This window comes from Gobius niger, assembly GCF_951799975.1.
Source record: "Gobius niger genome assembly, chromosome: 21".
NCBI classification, from domain to species: Eukaryota; Metazoa; Chordata; class Actinopteri; order Gobiiformes; family Gobiidae; genus Gobius; species Gobius niger.
In genome coordinates this window covers 26,869,998-26,888,996 of record NC_136872.1, presented here as the reverse complement: position 1 = coordinate 26,888,996, position 18,999 = coordinate 26,869,998, and the positions used below count along the sequence as shown (strand labels likewise).

At 43.6% G+C, this 18,999-nt stretch overlaps 1 protein-coding gene across 1 annotated transcript in view; it reads left to right on the top strand.

The window, feature by feature from the left end:
* LOC306981091 (NACHT, LRR and PYD domains-containing protein 3-like) overlaps positions 1 to 18,999 on the top strand; it is a gene marked incomplete at both ends in the record, with an annotated part of 491,281 nt that overhangs the window by 114,617 nt on the left and 357,665 nt on the right. The window lies entirely within an intron of this gene.

Below are 18,999 nucleotides of genomic sequence, written 5' to 3'. Positions count from 1 at the left end.
AGCCTCAGGATCTCGTCTCTGCTGTTTGCGGATGATGTTTTTCTGTTGGCTTCAACGAACAAGGACCTTCAGCTGCTCTGGGGGGTTTGCAGCCGAGTGTGTAGCGGCCGGGATGAGGATCAGCACCTCCAAATCCGAGGCCATGGTTCTCCACCGGAAAAAGGTGGCTTCCCCTCTACAGGTCGATGGGGAGTCCTTGCCTCAAGTGGAGGAGTTCAAGTATCTCGGGGTCTTGTTCTCAGTGAGGGACGGATGGAGCGTGAGATGGACAGACGGATCGGTGCGGCGTCAGCAGTGATGCGGTCGCTGTATCGGTCTGTCGTGGTGAAGAGGGAGCTGAGTCGGGGCGAAGCTCTCGATTTACCGATCGATCTACGTTCCCGCCCTCACCTATGGTCATGAGATTTGGGTCATGACCGAAAGGACAAGATCGCGAATACAAGCGGCCGAAATGAGTTTCCTCCGCAGGGTGGCTGGGCGCACCCTCCGAGATCGGGTGAGGAGCTCAGTTACCCGGGAGGAGCTCGGAGTAGAGTCGCTGCTCCTTCACGTCGAAAGGAGCAGCTGAGGTGGCTCTGGCATCTGTTCCGGATGCCTCCTGGTCGCCTCCCACGGGAGGTGTTCCAGGCATGTCCCAGTGGGACAAGGCCTCGTGGAAGACCCAGGACACGGTGGTGGGACTATGTCTCCGAGCTGGCCTGGTGTGGCCTCAGGGTCAGAACAGCTGGAGGAGGTGTGTGTGGATCGGGAAGTTTGGGCATCTCTGCTGAGACTGCTGCCCCCGCAACCCGGCCCCGGATAAAGCGGAAGAAAATGGATGGATGGACAATTAATTTCCAGAAGAAAAAAAACAGAAGTTTTATCCATATACTTTTAGAATATATTAACACATTGAGTGCAAAAAGGACAAAAAAAGGGGTTTTGCATTTTTGTTTTTCATTTGTTTTATTACAAAACGAGACAGTCTTAGCCTGGCGTGAGTCAGACTGATCCTCATGTTCACAGATTCATGGGGGAAACAGTCTGGAATTGTGTGATTTGAATCTCGCTGACTCCGGCAAAACCAAGACGAGCCAATCATAGCGCGGGAGCTCTGTGTGTCGTCTTCTGTGCTAGGATTTACCATCAAACTCCTCCGGCCGCGACCAAAACAGTGAAGATGGCGACACAACAGTTCATCGTGTTTTCAAAGCCCCGCCCAGCGGCCCTGCAGCAGCTCAGTGTCAGACAGAGGAGGGAGAGCAGAGGGATATCCTGCACAGAACATGTCCTCACCTTGTGCTTCAGATGCTCTTTAGTTTTTTATCCGTCGGCCTCATAATCACAGACCAATGAGGTCGACAAGCCGACAGTTTATGATCTAAACATAAACCTTGTGTCAGACGCGAGCGCTGTTTACTGCGAGTCACCACCGCGTCCTCGGCAACGTGTTTTTGTAACAATATTTCAGCTCCATGTTCTCTTCAAACAACGTGAAACTCAGGCCCAGACATTCTCAATAGTCCATGTTCTTTTCTTGAAGAGTGAAGAGTGAAATGAGGGAGACAGTTGTGTTTCATAAAACACACAATATTTGATCAAACTAGCCTCTGTTTAGCTTAGGATTTCTGAGGAACCGAGACACGTAGAATGAAAGTGTTTCCACCTCCTGAGAGCTGAGAGTCTCAGCTTTCAAACGAGCCACAGCCTGTGTCCATAACTATAACACAGAATACACTGTGGTGCTACAAATATCAGCAAAAATGGTCTGGATTGTTGGCACTCAATGTGTTAAATGTCATTTTAAAAATAATCACAAAATAAAAGAAATATTTTCATCTATTTATGCTTTTTATACATTAAGATTTGTATATTGTTCAAACTATATTACAGAAAGTTTTAGAAAAGAATTAGACTTTAAACAATTTGTGGAAAAGTTTGTTTTAAATTATTAACTCTTCAGTTTAAATTCATGACTTTTATTATGTGTTTTTGTGTTTGTTTAATCTGTTTTATCTCTGGACTTTAAGAACTTTATTTATTTATGTATTTATATTATTCAGATTGAGCAGCTGTGGTTTGTCAAAGATCAGCTGTTCCTCTCTGGCCTCAGCTCTGAAGTCCAACCCCTCACATCTCACTGATCTGGAGCTGAGACAGAACGGTCTGATATGGTCAGGTGTGAAGGAGCTCCAGGTCCTCGAACAGAGCCCTGACTGTCGACTGGAGACACTGACGTGAGTCCAGACTTTATCAGACTGTTCTGAACCTGGAACATTTTCTATTTTCTAAAAACACTGAGGTTATTTATGAAGATCAAGTGTTAACCATGTTATTACGTTATATCCTTATGAAAAACAGACCTGGAGTGAGTTTAGTTTCAATAATCATCATATTCAGTTTATCTCCGTCTTCCTCAGTCACACCAGCCCACACTCCGATACACGGGAGATTTAACTGTTTTAAAGACTTCATTATTTTTCATTGTCTTTCCATATTAATTATTGTGAATAATAATAAGTTGTAATAAATAATTTCTGATTTCTGCTTCTCCACAGCTGGAGGCTTTAATAATGTTGTTCAGCAGCTCCAGATCCGACGCCTCAGTCTGAGTCCAGGAGAATAAACAGAAGGATCCAGGATCACGGCTCAGAGGAACAGGTCTGAGCTCCATCAAGAACCTGGAGACAAAAAGAGAGAAGAAAGTGAAGTCCTTCAGACTCTCCAGGCGTCTGATTGTTTGTATTGATCTAATATAGTGATGTTTTGGGGAAAACACTAAATACCAAATACTTGCCTTAAAACGTATTCTGTTACTTTGTCTAATCGGAGTACTGTATTCTGAATACTGTGAATACTTTTAGAATACTTTCCCATTGATTGTCAGTATATTTATGTATAAATATGGCGTCTGATTACAAAACTGAAGATTACGATTGTTGGAACACCTGTAATAAACTCACTCAGCGTTTATTAGGAACTCAAAGACTCGTGTGGCAAAAGCACCTGAGCAGCAGATCCCCCAGATCGAATGTAAAGTCATGGAATAAAACGCTCGTCTTTCTAACTACAAACACCACAAGGGGGCGCTGTGGGAGTTCACACTCACACTGACACAACTTTACACCTTCACTCGAGGAGGAGGAAATGCTTTTTAAACAACAGATGTTCTTTGAATGTGTTGAAACTCATGTGTTGTTCAGATTGTGTAAAAACTAAGAAGCGGAAAAAGTGTCAATTTGTGTGATTTGTGCAAATAAATAAAGGAAAAATATAATAAAACAGAGCAAGATGTTTATTATTTATTCATTTACAGACTTGGAAAATCCACAGAGATAAAAACGAGGCCAACTCTAATTTGACTAAACATAATAAAGTGACACACGTGGGAGAAAGTGTTGGAGTTTTCCACTGTCCACTGTCCCGGCTCCTGAAGGTGTCGTTGTGTCCTTGGGCAGGACACTTCCTCTCTCTCCAGTGTCTGTGTGCACCGGTGTATGAATGAGAGCGACTGGTTCTTTTCTGTAAAGCGCTTTGGGCCTAAAGAAGGTAGAAAAGCTCCGTATAAGTCGAGTCCATTTACTATGTGTGTTTGTGAGATGTTTACTCATAAAAACAATCATTTCATTCATAAAAACGTCTCATTGTTTTCTCATAAACGTGTCCAAAAGTGGAGACGGTTTTCAGACACATGTTTGTTTCAGTTTATTTGATTTAAGCGACACGAGCTTGTCTCAAAAGCTCATCTCCATTTTGTCACTTTTTCCAAGGAGCTTTTAGATTTGGGTAAAGCCAAACTGTGGTGGATTCAGGTGGGGGTTCAGAGGTTAAAATTACAAATGGCTGCTCATGGTTCTTCGCATTTCTTTAGTAATTCTCTTCTTTGACCAAAAAGAGGATTTATTTCACTCTAAACTAGTATTAGTGAAACTGACTAAACCAAGTGTTCGTTTGCAGAAGCTGTGGGACGAAGAGTCTCAGTCCCTCGTCTTCAATGTGGGCGGTGTCACAGCAGGGGCGTGTCCGAGGGGGGGCCAACGGGGGCCCCGGCAACATAAATACAGTTCATCACAAGAGCATTTCACTGATCTGTTGTGAAGCACCTGGGAAATGGTGGTAATAAATCCGACCTGAGGCGAGACGCTGCAGGGAAAACACGGGTTTGTTTGGATGTTTGGGATCCACGTGTGGCAGGAAAGGCCGTGACCGAGACGACGCTGTTTTCCATTTCAGTCAAAGTCATGTTTTTGCCGACGACGAGACTAAAATCATCCAAACTTCACAGACAGTTTGAAAAAGTCTCACTTAAATTCTCTGCTAAAGGAGCAGCTCTGGAGACACTACAGGCAAAACTACATGTTTTCAGGTTTCAGGTTTTGGGACAAATCTGTCTCTGAACATACAAGCTTTCACCCGGAAACAGAAAATATACCAAATCTTCACAGTGACATGTTTAAATATTGCGCTGATTCAATGTTCCCCCATAGACTTATATGGGAGAACACAATTTCAAGGGCCTTTTTCTCCAAACACATGTTTCTGTCATTGTGGCGACACTATGTCCACGTCAGTCGGACCTAAAGACGTCACATTTTCCAGCCTCGGACTGAACAATATTTGGAAGATTTTTTCAGAGGGATTTTTTATTATTTAATCCCTTAAGCCCCATTTATTGAGTTTAATGTAAAAAAATAAGGCGAAAATTACTTTAAAACTAAACAAAAAATCCCCTGTGAAAAAGTCTTGGTGACTCATTTATCAATAAAATGACATTTGAATGTAGCTCTATCCATTATTCAGATTTCGTCGCTGAAAAGATGGGAAATTTGGGGCATTTTTAGGCATAAAACACCTTGTTCTTATATGAAAAGATAAAATGACAGAAAACTTCTTTATTCTTTATTCTTTATTAGGATCCCCATTAGCGCCACAAGTGGTTGCTCGTCTTCCTGGGGTCCTGACACAATATAAAATTACAGAACAGTTAAAATAGAATCCATGAATGTTTCACATTTCATATAATCACGCAGCCTCATAGGACACATATAACACACGGTGACTCTGCTCACATGTACTGAGCTCATTGACCTTTTACTTTCAGCTTAAAGTGTGGTTTACTCTTAGTATTTCTGATGTTAAAAGGAAAGGAGTTCCAGGCGTTTGCTCCTCTGTACATAACGGTTCTTCTCATTGAGTCACTTTCGGGTCTGGGAACAACCACAGAGTTTGTCGTCACGTGATGAGTCACAAACCTGTGACCAAACCCGCTGAATAAGAGTTTGTCGAACAAAAAACTGGGCTGTTTGTCCATCAGAACTTTGTGCATGACCATGAGGAGACTGGCCTGTAGTTTGGTCTCCTGAGCATCTCACGGACATTAGTGTGGAAAGGACAGTGAAGCACGACTGGAGCTGCTCTGTTCTGAGCCATTTGAAGTCTCTGAAGATGCTTTTGTGGAGCATTGGACCACACTATAGGGCAGTGATGTAGGTGAGACAATACTATGCTTTGGACGACAGTTTTCACAACAGCAATGTGTTGTTTTCTCACATTTATGCCAGTGATCGACAGCAAAAGCTTCACATTGATGTCTGTGAATTTAAACTTTTTCCTTTTTCACCTGCAGTGTCTCGGATTATAATAAAAATCACCAATGACTGAATCACTTTTACATTTAGTCGACTTTTCTTTTGACTGAAACTAAACTGAAATATTTGTAACACACATTTAAACCCGGCTCTCTCCATTATTCACATTTCACTGCAGAAAACACTGGCGATTTTCACACCGGAAACCCCTCATGTTTACCATAGAAAAGGTGAAATCATCGACTGGACTGGGTTTAAGTGAAGGTTTACTTTTAGTCACAGAAGCTCAGTCTGAGCCAGGAGGAGGGAAGTTTACAGCATCGCTCACGTCCAGTCCATGATTCTTCTACAATGGATGTTCCCTGGATGAACGAGAGCCTCCACAAACGACATTTCCAACACATTTGTTCTCGTGTTCACGTCGGTCTCCACAGCAGGAGTTTGTAATTGATATATATTCACCTGGACACGCCCCTCAGCTCCACAGTGCTGTGTTTCAAACTGATCTCTCTCTCTTCTCTCGCCTTACTTGACACATTGTGCTGAAATTTGGGGTAATAATTATAAAACTACTTTACAACCAATATTCATCCTTCAAAAAGGAGCAATAAGAACAATGTATAACGCTGGTGACCGAGACCAATCCACTGTTTATTAAAGCCGAGATTCTAAAACTTCAAGACATGATCACTTTTAAAACTGCTCAGTTAATGCACAAAGCTGAAAATAAGCAGCGACCTCTAAAAACTCAGCAGTTGATTTCTGAAAGAGAAGGAAAATATCATTTAAGGGGCTTGGATCACTTTAAAACTGCCCATGCCCGGACATCCAGAAACAGTTTGTGTGTGTCCGTTTGTGGTCCTAAAATATGGAATAAATGACACGTAGACCTCAAACCATGTCCGAATATCAGACAGTTTAAACATCAATACAAAGAATGGATTTTCTCTAAGTATCGGAAGAAAATCTCTGACTTTTCATGTCCAGCTGTTGTAAACCTGATGTTGATGGTAGGGAGTATTCACACTGTATATGACAACTTGATTTAGATCACAGAGCTCAGATTATTGTTTTAAGGAAGCCTAAAAAGTAAATAGGAAAAGAGACTGACAGTACTTAAAAGGGGCGGGACTAAATAAGTGTTTACTTCCCCCCCACTCCTTTCCGGACAGCCTCATTTCAAATGTGCAAAAGGTAAAATAGTTTGTACTAAGACGTAAATGTGTTGAGCTGCACGTCTGAAACTGAGCTCATCGGCCACGATCATGGCAGGTTGTGTTTTGAGTTCGTATGAGTTTGTGTTTTTATGTTTTGTTCATGGTCCGGATAAAATCTGACAATACTTACAATACAATCTCTCCTTAATGTGGCTTTAATGGACATTTGTGTGTCAGTGTTTGCGTCGTATTATCAGCGTGTCAGTGTTTGCTCTGAGTCCTAAACATCTGTCACATTTCTCTTGTATTCCTGAGCCCTGTGTCATCGATGAGAATAAAAGTGAGGATAAAAGTCTGGCTCTCACGGCCTCGGCTCCGGCTTTTACTTTCACACTTAAACCTTTACTGATAAAACGACACAAATAAACATGTCACATTTCAGAGACGGTTTAACCCTCTGTGGAATCAAACCCTTATGGCTCTGACACAGTGAAACCTCTCGACTCCCACCTGAACGGATCCCGTTTCATCCAGGCTTTCAAAAGGCTTTACCCCAATCACAAAGCTTCTGGGGAAACAAGCACCAAAACAGCCACAAAAAATGAGAAGAAAACAAGGATGTAAACGCGACAAAAAAGTGACAAAAATGTGAAAAAAATGTGACAAAAATGTGACAAAAACTCAACCAAAAAATGACAAAAATTCAACAAAAATGTGACAAAAACTCAACCAAAAAGTGACAAAAATTCAACCAAAAAGTGACAAAAACTCAACCAAAATGTGACAAAAACTCAACCAAAATGTGACAAAAACTCAACCAAAAAATGACAAAAATTCAACAAAAATGTGACAAAAACTCAACCAAAAAGTGACAAAAATTCTACAAAAATTCTACAAAAACTCAACCAAAAAAGTGACAAAAACTCAACAAAAATGTGACTAAAACTCAACCAAAATGTGACTAAAACTCAACCAAAATGTGACAAAAACTCAACCAAAATGTGACAAAAACTCAACCAAAAAATGACAAAAATTCAACCAAAAAGTGACAAAAATTCTACAAAAATTCTACAAAAACTCAACAAAAATGTGACAAAAACTCAATCAAAAAGTGACAAAAATGTGACAAAAACTTAAAAAATAAAAAAAAGACAACAAATAAAAAAAACATCAAAAAAAAGGTGACACAAAACAGCAACAACGCGAGGGGAAAAACATCAGTTTTGTGGGTCTTAGCTTTCAAATGAGGCGTGACACTGGCCTGTTGTTCTGACGGGGCTCAGAGATTGTGTGTTTGTGTTGTGTCCTGTCTGCTGTGGTTGTGTTGTTGCATTGCACTCCCATAGTCTCCTAATAAAATCAAACAAAGTGTTATTTTCAACATCAATCAATCAATATCTCTTTATAAACGATTTTATTTGGACCTTTAAAAACATGGTTGTTCATCCATGATGCCAAAGCACAAACAGAAATGTGAAGAAAGTGTCCGGAGTGTGAAGATGTAAATATAAATATAATCCCATTTACAAACTCTGACTCCATTATTTAGATTTCACTGCTGAAAATATTGGTGATTTTGTCCACTTTTATACATAAAATGATCCACATTTCCTTCTGATCTCAGTGTCAGTGATCCTCAGCCTGTGCCTTAAGGGTTAAGTGTGTGGCTGTGGTGACAGAGGGCGGGGCTTGTCCTCAGGTAAAGAGCAGGTGTTTCCGCCGCAGTGTCACAAATGTGCGGCTGAAGGGGAGATGACGGGACGGTCCTGTAATCTCCAAACCGAGCAGAAACCAGGGAGAGTCGGACAGAGGAGACGCTTCAGAGCCCACACTCAGGTGAGGCTTTGGAATCAGACAGAGCTACAGTTTACAGACTCATCACTGCATCATATACACAATAACATACACCAGAGCACATTTGGTGTTTGGCCTTAAGTCAAGGTTCATTGAGTCATAATGAGTGCATTATTAGAGCTGTGTCAGTGTAATGTGTGTAAATGCTTCTTATAAACAGAGCAAATACGTGTCTGAACCTGTGAGGAGGCAAAGTGCGTGTGAAGGAGTGTGATGAGGAATGTAGTCGAGCTGAACTGCTGAGCCGCTCCCACTGTTTCCTGTTCGTCCAGTCACAGGTAAAAATAAACTCAGCGTTCACATGATGAGGTTTATCTCTGTGTTAAAGGCTCTGATTCTCCCCCAGGACGAGACTCGGAGGAAATGGCAGAAGGAAAAGCAAAGCCTCCAGAGGGCAGCACTGAGCCACAGCTCTGTGGGACAAAGTGAGTTTGTTTCTTATTTAACCTCCTTCAAAGACAAATGTGACTAAACTCATTACTTTATGTTTCATGTTCAACTATTCGAGTTTGTGAAAGTTCCTTCACTCGTAATAAACAGTGAGTGGATCATTCACAGAACTGTAATAAAACTGTAGATGGTATCATTGATTGATCTGTTGGACTTTAGTTTTACTTTAATATTTTCCTTTAAGCCGAAATCTGCAGGAAAAAACACTTTACAGAACGAGGTCGGACTCTCTGCTTTATTATTACTAAGTCCACATGGAGCATGTTAAAGTCATCTCTGCTCCTGCATTAACACGCCCCCTGCTGGCCAGAGGCTGACTTCACATTTCAGATTCAAACATGAATCATCTTCTCTCCACAGAAGCAGATCCACAGCCTCAGTGTCGGCTCTGTCCATGAACAGTGACATGTCTAAAGGCAACGTTCCAGACTTCAGACGTGAACCTGCTCCAGACTCACGGTGAGAAACAAACCTGATGTGGAGTTTATCCACAGATAAAACAGAGCAGAGAGTGGATCATTCACAGATCTGTGATAAACTCATGATAAGGCGTTGTCATGGTAACCCATTGGAACAACGGCTCTTCTTATTGTGCTGATTTCTCTGATTGGCCTTTAATGATTCGATCTAACGTTCAGGGAAATATAATATTTAAAGACTAAACAGATGATGTTTTTAAGTATTTATTTGAGTCGTATCATATTTCAGTGAAACACTGACCAACCCTGATGCCCTTCCCTGTGTTACATTAGTATTAGAGTTGAAGTGAATCACAGAGATTCAGTTAAAGATCATAAATCCATCAGTAATGACTGGCTCCTCGTTGATCGTTATAAAGAAACTAAAGACATTAATCTGATTGTTCTGTTGGACTTTGGCTCGAGGCCTGAAGGAGCTGTGACCAGACTGAAATCCCACAGAGGGTTTTCCTCAGGGTCACAGAGAGCCCAGGTGGTGCTGAAGCTTCACCTTTGCCCTTTAAGATAAACAAGTGTTATTGATCTGATTTTACTTTAATATTTGCCTTTAAACTGAAATCTGCAGGAAAAACAACTTTACAGAACGAGGTCGGACTCTCTGCTTTATTATTACTACCGTAAATGCTCTAATAGAGGCCGGGGCCTTTATTTACTCGAGGGCATCCAGGACCAGGCCTTTATTGGAACCAGGCCACAATTAGAGACAGGCCTTTATTTCTGTTTGAGCAAAACGTACGACCAGGAAAATGAAGAAAAACGAGATTTGTTTCCATTTGCACCTAAAATATTAGGTTCATTTATTAATGAACATTTCAAACCCTCTCCCAGCGGCTGGAACATTGACGCCTTTTATTTTGTCGGGACAACAGGAAGTGTTTCGTTGCTGTTAGCGGAGCTTTGACATCAGTGTCACTGCAGGTTTCTGTTTAGTTTTTACCGAGGACCGGATTATTTGTTGTTATCTTGTGTAAAAGGCGAGTTTAGACGGAGCGTTTGTGTTTGTGATCGATCATGAGACTGACCCGAGAGAAGACGAGACGCTCGCGCTGATGGGAGGAGTTATTTTGAGGCGTGGGACTGACCTGCACACGGAGCAGCTGGACGTGCTTTGAAGACGCGATGGAGACTTTATTAAAACCCTGGAGGGTCACACAGCATTTGCCCTGTTTCCAAATATGGTCACAGGAGGTTTGAAAAGTGTCTAAATCTGTGTCAAAGTTACGCTGGGATCAGCTCCTCCGCAGCGTCGCCCTCGGCCCGGGTTCAGTTTGTTACTTCCTGCACGTGAGTTTTCATTTACACCAGTATGAGACAAATTCCTAACATGGGGAATATTTCTACCGCTATAGTTTCTAATAAAAGCCCCGGCCTGTTTTAGAGACCGGCTTTAATTTGCCTCCGCCAGCCGCGAACCCGGCCTCTGTCGGAGACCCGGCCTCTGTCGGAGACCCGGCCTCTGTTAGACCCGGCCTCTGTCGGAGACCCGGCCCCTGTCGGAGACCCGGCCTCTGTCGGAGACCCGGCCCCTGTCAGAGACCCGGCCTCTGTCAGAGACCCGGCCGCTAATGGAATACAGGCCAGTATTAGAGAATTTACGGTAAGTCCATTAACACGCCCCCTGCTGGCCAGAGACTGACTTCACATTTCAGATTCAAACATGAATCATCTTCTCTCCACAGAAGCAGATCCACAGCCTCAGTGTCGGCTCTGTCCATGAAGAGTAACATGTCTAAAACCTTCCCTCTGAACTTCAGACGTGAACCTGCTCCAGACTCACGGTGAGAAACAAACCTGATGTGGAGTTTACCCACAGATAAAGCCGAGCTGGACAAACAGTGAGTGGATCATTCACAGACTCATGATAAGGCGTTGCTGCGGTAACCCACTGGAACAACAGCTCGTTTTAATTTAAAAGGGAGGCAGAGTCTGATTCTTTGGAACAGTCTCAAGGTGCGTACACACCAAAAGCGTCCACGCCTCCAACTTCCATGTTAACCCTATGTAGAGGTGCTTCAACGCGCTTGGAAATGCAAGCAAAGCTGTCCGTGCATATTAAGCGTAGCAAACGCAAGCGAAAAACGCGTGTCAAAGCCAGGGAGAACAGCGCGGTGAGCGAACAGGGAGGCCACGCCCACTGCTTCATGCACTCAAGTAATCCAATCTACACGTGCGTTCATTTATGCCTTGTTAACCAATCAGGGATGCTGACTGTGCTCAGGCGTCACCTGTTACTGCAACATGGAGGACAAGTTGATCGTGTGTCCCAATGCGTGACAGCAGGTCATCGAACAGGGCCCGGGACTTTAAGGGCGCACTCGCACTTGTCGATCCGAACTGCGCACACGCGCTGGAAGCCCCTTCAGCACGGTTCGTTTGTGTAGTGTGAGTACAATCAAACCATGCCCGAGTCGGACTCGGTTCCGGACTTTGGCCGCTTGGAGGAGGGGGGCGGAGCGCGGCTCGGCTGCTCGTGTTTGCGCACACGCACGGATACAAGCGGCTGTTGTATGGGCGGGTGCATGTGTCACGTAAAACAGTGAGAAAAGGCTGTATTTATCAAACAGAGCAGCGGCTGCCTCGCTCTCGTCTCCCCGGCCCCCGACCGCTTCGCTCCCGGGCGGCTCCCCGGACCCCCGGCCACATACCGCTCGTCTCCCCGACCGCTCACTCCCGACGCCCTGGCCGCTTCACGCGCGTCTCGGGCTGACTTTACGGGAGCGGCTGCGCTTCTCCCGCCCTGTGTCCGAGCTTCTCTGCTGCTGCACCTGGTTTGTCCGCAGGCTTTAGTGGGACAGATAAAACCTGCGGTGCTTTTATCGCTTGTGATTTTGGTGTGTGTTCGCGTTCAGTGCTTTGTCGTAACGTAAAGCGTCGACTTCCAGGAGTTCACCAACATAAAGCTGTTTAACCAGTGGCCGAAGCAGCAATGAATGACATAAACTAAGCGTCAGATCTTCTGTTCTCGTAGCCTTGTTTTGAAGGTTGTATATGACTCCAAAGAAAGGCTCGGGGCGGCAGGTGCTCCTCCCCCCCCCCGCCTCAGCTGAGCGGGACAGAGGGACGAGCACTTCTCTATTTCTCTGCTTTATTAAAATCGACTATTATATTCACCATAGCCCTTTTTGTCAAACTGTAGTAAAATGCAAAGAAAAGTGGAGTGAAGAGATTTGACAGGGCTCATAGTAGACATTATTTCACGCAGCTGTTTAGGGTTTGTTTTCTTCTGCATTATGTTGCGCTGCTGCTGCTCACGTGCACTTGTAAACAACTCCTCGTGTTCGGCCACAGCTCGGTTCGTTTGTGTAAGTGTGAGCGCGGGCCGTTCGGGGCATCCAGGTCTTTCCTCAACCGAGCTAGAGAGTGGCAGGTTCAGATGTCAAGTGTGAGTGCGCCCTCAACAACCGGTGGCCAGACACGCCTCCTATGTAGGTTATGACGCTTGACGCGCCAGCAAACAGGCGTTTGTCGCGAGTGTGAAGTATGTGAAGCGGCGTTGTTTGGCGTCCAACGAGAGGCAGATGGGGCGTGGACGCACGTTTGGTGTGTACGCACCTTTAGAACCACTTTAAATGCCTCCCAGGAGATATTAAGGTCTGGATGTTCTTTGTTATATGTCCAATACTCATCAATGGCAGATTTTATGAGCTGACAGGATGCATCATCTTGCAATAACAAATTATTGAAGCACCATCGTCTGTTTTTAACCTCATAATCATGGGTTGTGAATACGATATCAACTGGCGCGTGGTCAGATATTGATATTGTCCCAATAGAGGCTTTTATAATTTGATTTGCTATTGTTTTGGATGTTAAAATGTAATCTATTTGGGAGAATGATTGATGAGGGTGGGAGAAGAACGTAAAATCTTTTTTCAGCCATATATCGACCATGTTCAGTTCTTCAATCACTATATCAATTATATTGCAAGATGATGTGATTTTCTGACTATTTGATTTATCCAGGATTGGATCTCTGACCTTGTTGAAATCCCCTCCCAGTATGATATTTTCATTTCCAATGTCCTTTAATGTTTGACATATATTGTTGAAGAAATCCGGTGATAAAATATTAGGCGCATATATATTCATAATTGTTATTCTTTGCTTGTTTATCTCTGTATCGAGGGCAACCCAGCGACCTCCTAGGTCAGTAAAATTTCTTATTTCTTTCTTATTTCTTTCTTCAATTCAGATTTCTTTTTAAAAAGAATGGATTCTCAGCTACTCATGCAACTTCAATGTACGTCACTCAATAGTGTCCGTGCGGAAACTCACTTTCTTCCGCGGCACTTAATAAGACACTAATAATAAATTTACATTATTTAATGAAAATAATATACCGAAACGGTACGTAAGTGGACCTAACCGAACAGGCCGAACCGAAACGGTTCAATATATCCCCGTGAACCGATACACCCCTATGTATTATTCACTATGTATTTGTGAGATGGATGAATGTGTGACAAGGAAGCTGTAAATTAAATGTCTGTCTAAAGTGAGGGTTGAAGGAAAGTGGCGTAAAGTCATGGATGTTAAATGTTGTGTTTCTCTGCCCCACAGACGCTCACAGCCCACACTCTGTCCGTCTGTAAACTCCTGTTCATCTTTGACGGCCTCGACGAGAGCAGACTGTCTCTGGACTTCAGCTGTGAGCTCATCTCTGAGGTCACACAGAGGTCAGAGGTGGGCGTACTGTTGGTGAACCTCATCAGAGGCGCTCTGCTTCCTCACGCCCTTATATGGATCACCTCCCGCCCAGCGGCGGCCCATCAGATCCCAGCGCGGTGCGTGCACAGGGTCACGGAGGTCAGGGGCTTCATCACTGACCCACAGAAGGAGCAGTACTTCAGGAAGAGGTTCTCAGATGAAGAGCAGCTTCAAACAGTCCTGTCCCACCTCAGAACCTCCCGCAGCCTCCACAACATGAGCCAGATCCCAGTCTTCTGCTGGATCACCTCCACAGTCCTGGACCACGTGTTGAGAAGCCATCAGAGCGGACCACTGCCCCAGACCCTCACAGACATGTACGCACACTTCCTGTTGGTGCAGACGCACAGGAAGAGGAAGTACAAACAGACACAAACAGAGGTCAGGTCTGAGACCTGGGGGCTGACAGAGGCCGACACAGAGCTGCTCCTGAAGCTGGGGAGACTGGCCTTTGAGCATCTGCAGACAGGAAACATCATGTTCTACCAAGAAGACCTGGAGCAGGTGGGTCTGGACCTGAGCGAGGCCTCGGTCTACTCCGGACTCTGCACTGAGATCTTCAAACGAGAGAGTGTCTTCAACCAGTCAGTCTACTGCTTCATCCACCTGAGCGTGCAGGAGTTTCTGGCAGCCGTTTACCTTCACCACTGCTTTAAGAACAACCAGGAGGTGGTCAGGGAGTTTATTTATGGAAGTGAAGGAACAGTCTCAGGGTTCAGTCCATATACGTTCCTCAGAGAAGCTCTTGAAAAGTCCCTGCAGAGTCCAAACGGCCACCTGGACCTGTTTGTGTGGTTCCTTCATGGCCTCAGTCTGGAGTCCAACCACAGACTTTTAGGAGCTCTGCTGAGTCCAATCGACCAATCAGAAATCACAGAAGTCATGAAAAACCTTAAAGGGATGAACACAGTGAAAGTCTCTCCCGACAGAAGCATCAACATCTTCCACTGTCTGATGGAGCTGAAGGACCAGTCTGTGCAGCAGCAGATCCAGGACTTCATGAAGTCTGGAGGTGGATCTAAGGAGGAACTGTCTGAGATCCAGTGCTCGGCTCTGGCCTACATGCTGCAGATGTCAGAGCAGGTCCTGGAGGAGCTGGACCTAAAGAAGTACAACACGTCTGATCAGGGTAAACTGAGACTGATCCCAGCGGTGAGGAACTGCAGGAAGGCTGTGTGAGTCCTCAGTCACAGACAGAAGCTTCACAGACCTGTTAGAATCACTCATATGTCGCTCTAACATCTGTTACAGGTTTAGAGACTGTGGACTCTCAGATCTTCACTGTGAATTAGTGGCATCAGCGCTGAGCTCCAGCCCCTCCTATCTCAGAGACCTGGATCTGAGTGAAAATGTCCTGAGTGACTCCTCAGTGTCTGTGCTGTGTGCAGGTCTGAAGAGTCCTCACTGTCAGCTCTCCTCTCTCAGGTCAGTGCAGGTCTGAAGAGTCCTCACTGTCAGCTCTCCTCTCTCAGGTCAGTGCAGGTCTGAAGAGTCCTCACTGTCAGCTCTCCTCTCTCAGGTCAGTGTCAGGTCTGTGACGGCTCTCGCTCGTCCATCCTCCTCTCTCCTCATCCTTTAATCACTGAGTGATGGGACGTAACCGTTCTCTGAGAGTGAAGTAACGTGTAGGAGATCATGTCTGAAAAACTACAGCATTTACCCCCGACCTCTGAGTCTTGCTCCAAACCAGAGTCTCAGATGTTCAGCTGTAGCTACAGAAAATCCTCTGACTTTGCTCTGGACTTAATCACTTCATTTATTCTTTATTCAGATTGAGGGACTGTGGTTTGTCAGAGATCAGCTGTTCCTCTCTGGCCTCAGCTCTGAAGTCCAACCCCTCACATCTCACTGAGCTGGACCTGAGTGGTAACAAAGACCTGTCTGACTCAGGAGTGTCTCATCTGTGTGGTTTTCCGCAATTGTCAGACTGTCGCCTGCAGATTCTCAGGTCAGTTCACTGTCTCTGTGTCAGGGCTCAAGACAAAAATAATTAATTTCCAGAAGAATAAAAACTGAAAAGTTTTTTTTGTTTTATTACAAAACGAGACAGTCTTAGCCTGGCCTGAGTCAGACTGATCCTCATGTTCACAGATTCATGGGGGAAACAGTCTGGAATTGTGCGATTTGAATCTCGCTGACTCCGGTAAAACCAAGACGAGCCAATCATAGCGCGGGAGCTCTGTGTGTCGTCTTCTGTGCTAGGATTTACCATCAAACTCCTCCGGCCGTGACCAAAACAGTGAAGATGGCGACACAACAGTTCATTGTGTGTTTTCAAAGCCCCGCCCAGCGGCCCCGCCCAGCGGTCCTGCAGCAGCTCAGTGTCAGACAGAGGAGGGAGAGCAGAGGGATCTCTTGCACAGAACATCTCCTCACCTTGTGCTTCAGATCGCTCTGTAGTTTTTTATCCGTCGGCCTCATAATCACAGACCAATGAGGTCGACAAGCCGACAGTTTATGATCTAAACATAAACCTTGTGTCAGACGCGAGCGCTGTTTACTGCGAGTCACCACCGCGTCCTCGGCAACGTGTTTTTGTAACAATATTTCAGCTCCATGTTCTCTTCAAACAACGTGAAACTCAGGCCCAGACATTCTCAATAGTCCATGTTCTTTTCTTGAAGAGTGAAGAGTGAAATGAGGGAGACAGTTGTGTTTCATAAAACACACAATATTTGATCAAACTAGCCTCTGTTTAGCTTAGGATTTCTGAGGAACCGAGACACGTAGAATGAAAGTGTTTCCACCTCCTGAGAGCTGAGAGTCTCAGCTTTAGAACGAGCCACAGCCTGTGTCCATAACTATAACACAGAATACACTGTGGTGCTACAAATATCAGGAAAAATGGTCTGGATTGTTGGCACTCAATGTTTTAAATGTCATTTTAAAAATAATCACAAAATAAATGAAATATTTTCATCTATTTATACTTTTTATAAATTAAGATTTGTAAATTGTTCAAACTATATTTTAGAAAGTTTTAGAAAAGAATTGGACTTTAAACAATTTGTGTAAAAGTTTGTTGTTTTAAATTATTAACTATTAACTTCAGTTTAAATTCATGACTTTTATTATTCAAGATGTGTCTTTGTATTTGTTTTATCTGTTTTATCTCTGGACTTTAAGAACTTTATTTATTTATGTATTTATTTTATTCAGATTGTGGGGCTGTGGTTTGTCAGAGATCAGCTGTTCCTCTCTGGCCTCAGCTCTGAAGTCCAACCCCTCACATCTCACTGAGCTGGAGCTGTGGGGTAACGATCTGTCTGACTCAGACGTGAAGGAGCTCCTGGTCCTCAAACAGAGCCCTGACTGTCGACTGGAGACACTGAGGTGAGTCCAGACTTTATCAGACTGTTCTGAACCTGGAACATTTTCTATTTTCTAAAAACACTGAGGCTGTTGGAGTTTGTTTTAAAGAGTTTTTTTAATCTTAAATCCATTCTGTCATTAAAGGTTATTTATGAAGATCAAGTGTTAACCATGTTATTACGTTATATCCTTATGAAAAACAGACCTGGAGTGAGTTTAGTTTCAATAATCATCATATTCAGTTTATCTCCGTCTTCCTCAGTCACACCAGCCCACACTCCGATACACGGGAGATTTAACTGTTTTAAAGGCTTTATTATTTTTCATTGTCTTTCCATATTAATTATTGTGAATAATAATAAGTTGTAATAAATAATTCCTGATTTCTGCTTCTCCACAGCTGGGAAGGGTGGTAATCCAGAATTTGTTCAGCAGCTCCAGATCCGACGCCTCAGTCTGAGTCCAGGAGAATAAACAGAAGGATCCAGGATCACGGCTCAGAGGAACAGGTCTGAGCTCCATCAAGAACCTGGAGACAAAAAGAGAGAAGAAAGTTAAGTCCTTTAAGCGGCGCAGACTTTTATCTGTTTGACTTGATATTATTACATTGATCTGATATTATGTAAGATACAAACTGTCCTGGTGATTTGGCTTTAAAAAAAAATTAAAAAAGGGGAAAAATGTTTTGTTTCCTTTTCCCCCCAATGCTCTTAAACTGTTCTGCAGACATCAGGGCTCGAATTATGTTTAAATATATTAATTTACTTTTCATATGGAACCCAATGTAATTCACCTCAGGGTTTTGTCTTTTGATTCTTTGTTGATAATTGTTCTTCTTCGTCTCTTTCCAAAACTGCATCATCTCTTTCACGGCAGTATATTCTTACAAAACGATCATTTTACCTCTGAGGAACAAAAAGGATCTGATGTTTCTGATTAAACCGTCTCCAACACGGAGCATTTAAATGTTTTATCACTAACTCGTTATAATGAACCAGAACATAAACGTCAGAGACTGGACCACAGTGTTTAAAACAGAACTTAAAGGTCATGTGACCTCTGACCTCATGTTTTACGTCTCAGGTTTGATTGTGTTTTGATCTGTTGTCTTTAATGTTGTACATGTTTGTATTTTCTTATATTATGTTGCATATTTACATACATATGTTCATTAATATGTATTGTCCCTTTAAATAAAAATAAAACATGATTTTGTGATTTAAGGAATCCCGTGTCCACTAAAATACACGTCATGTTTCATTAGTTCAGCTGCAAATGTGTTTTTGAAAATCCTTCATCTGCTTCATCATGTTTTGGCTCCATTTTGAATCGTTCCAAAAGTCTCAAACTGATGTATAAGTTTCCTCCTGTTCCCCTGCAGCGTCTGACTTTTACCACAGAGCGATAGCGCCCTCTAGTGGCTGAACACGTTCCTGTTTTACTGAGGGGCAGATCGTTTCTAAAGTCACAGCC